Source organism: Scyliorhinus torazame, chromosome 1, assembly GCF_047496885.1.
Source record: "Scyliorhinus torazame isolate Kashiwa2021f chromosome 1, sScyTor2.1, whole genome shotgun sequence".
In the NCBI taxonomy this organism is placed as follows: Eukaryota; Metazoa; Chordata; class Chondrichthyes; order Carcharhiniformes; family Scyliorhinidae; genus Scyliorhinus; species Scyliorhinus torazame.
In genome coordinates, this window is record NC_092707.1 from 96030957 (window position 1) to 96033716 (window position 2760).

Consider the following 2760-nt stretch of genomic DNA (forward strand, 5'->3'; position numbering starts at 1 on the left):
TTCTGGGCAGCTTTTTGTTCACTAATGGGGTCTGAGGCGTTCAAGACAGGTGACCCTGACCTATACAAGAAATCCAGTTATGTCCTCCGCAAAGTCATCAGGGCTGCCAAGACACAATATCAGACCAAGCTAGAGTCACAGACTAGTGTCGGTTTTGGCAAGGCTTAAACAACATAACGGGCGACAAAGCAAAGCCGAGCAGAATCTCCGGCAGCAGTGCATCCCTCTCCGATGAACTCAATGCATTCTATGCTCGGTTCGAACAGGAAACCATCAAACCGCTGTCAACTGTCCCAGCAACCCCGGACACACCCATACCCACCATCACAGCTTCCGAAGTCAGATTTGCCTTCTTGAAAGTGAACCCTCGAAAGATGAGGTGTCCGGGCAGGGTCTCTGGTCGTGCACTCAGATCCTGCGCGGACCAGCTGGCAGATGTGTTCGCGGACATCTTCAACCTGCCCCTACTCCGTTCCAAGGTCCCCACCTTCTTCAAGAAAACAGCCATCATACTGGTGCCAAAGAAGAACCAGGCAATGTGCCTCAATGACTACCGTCCGGTGTCCCTGACTTCAGTCGTAATGAAGTTCTTCGAGAGGTTGGTCATGAGGCACATCAACTCCATACTTCCAGAATGCCCAGATCCAATGCAATTCGCATACCGCCGCAATCAGTCCACAACAGACGCCATCTCTCTGGCCCTACACTCATCCATGGAGCATCTCAACAACAAGAACTCCTAAATCAGAATCCTATTTATTGACTACAGCTCCGCCTTCAACACCATAATTCCAGCCAAACTCGTATCAAAGTTCCAAAACCTAGGTCTTGGCGCCTCCCCCTGCAACTGGATCCTCGACTTTCTGACCCATAGACCACAATCAGTAAGGATAACACCTCCTCCACATAGTCCTCAATACCGGGGCCCCACAAGGCTACGTATTTAGCCACCTACTATACTCCATATACACACAGGACTGCGTGGCAAAATTTGGCTCCAACTCCATCTATAGGTTTGCTGACAACATGATCTTAGTGGGTCGGATCTCGAACAATGATGAGTCATAATACAGGAGGAGATAGAGAACCTAGTGGAGTGGTGTAATGACAACAATCTCCCTCACAATGTCAGCAAAACTAAAGAGCTGGTCATTGACTTCAGGAAACAAAATATCATACACACCCCTGTCAGCATCAATGGGGCCGAGGTGGAGATGATTGACAGTTTCAAATTCTGGATGCTACCTCGCAGCCACCCAGAACTCCTCATCTACCGCCAGAACCCCCCGGAACTCCTCACCACAATCCCTTAGAGTCTCAGCGTGGTGCCCACAGATAACAGTTGCTCTGGACCCGACTTACAATATCCTCTTTGCGTTGTCACAAATTACGCTGATGTTATTTGTGAAGGTATCCCAACTGGGAACACCGATTCGTGGGGGTGTATAGTTTTGATTTTGAAATGGTGTAAGGAGTCAACTGAAACCCATTGAGAATAAGCAGCCCAGTTGACATGCAACAATTATTAATGAATATTTATTAAATTAAAGAAAAGGCAAATACACACGAACAGGACTACACTACTTGAAGACAATTAAGTATATGAATTACTGAACAAACAGTTTATGTAGAATGTATCAATTGTAACAAAATATATCTATGGTCCCTGAACTCCTTAAGACTTCCCCTTTCCCTAAACAACATCCAAAATTAAATCAATCTGTAAGTCAAATTCAGTTTATAATTAGCACACAATACAGGTTTTTAAAAAAAAATGTTTTTTAATTTTTCCTTTTCTGAGTTACTAAGCCAGGGCTCAGAGTATGGGTCAGGGGCGAACCCCTAATCCAGCTCCTCGCCTGCTCCAAAAAACTAATTCAAATTGAATCAAATTCATGGTCCTCACAAGAGAGACATACCAGATCTGAACCCAAAGGTTCAATCTACAGACACTTGATCTTAGCCAAAAGGCCGAGAAGCGATCACACAATACAGGGTTGACGATCAAGTCTGGGAAATGTATTTTCCTGGTCCAGCAAAGGTATTTAAACAGCCTTTACGAAGCTTGCTGCACTGCCTTAGCTCTAAGACCTAGATACTGTTAGATGTAAAACTGGCCCTTTCAGCGGTTAGATGTAAACTAGCCTGCCTTACATTTGAGGGTGCTGGCAATTATACCACTGTCCCCTTTGATCTCTGCCCCTCTCACATTCCTTGACTCTAGAAATTACCATGTCTGTATCTCACTGATCTCTCAATTGTCTAGCTAAACAGTTTCTAGTAATAGGCGATTCCCATCTGATTCTATCTAGATGCCTTCTAATCTCATTACTGGGAAAGACGCATATCATTGGGCCTTGTGAATACTGGCTGCTGCTGTTGCCAGGCAGATTTCTACCTGTTGCTGGGCATATTGCATCCTACTTTGTCTTGTTAGATTTGTGTTACTGGTGTTACCAGGCAAATCCATGATTGTGTCCCGGCAGGAGAAAGAGCCTCATAATAAAAGGGAGAGGGAGAGGACGGTGGTGATGGGGGGAGGTCCTCAGTCTCTATGAAGAAAGGGCTATGGAGCTTGAAGGGAGGGCGAGGAGTGAGCCATCGCTGACAGCGAGTTTGGCCTGTTCCATAGAAGTGAGGTTCCACTGAACCTCCATCCAGATGTCCTAGCTGAAATGAGTTGTTAACTGTACATGCCCTGTCTTTCCCATTCACTGAAATGATGTTCTTTGTCTTCCAGGATTACCATCCGATGAGGCC

The 2760-nt window shown here is 45.8% G+C and overlaps 1 pseudogene; it reads right to left on the reverse strand.

Annotated features, from left to right (window-relative positions):
- Positions 1-1781: 1781 nt before the first annotated feature.
- Positions 1782-1983, reverse strand: LOC140430287 (U2 spliceosomal RNA; annotated as a pseudogene).
- Between the last annotated feature and the right edge of the window lie 777 nt (positions 1984-2760).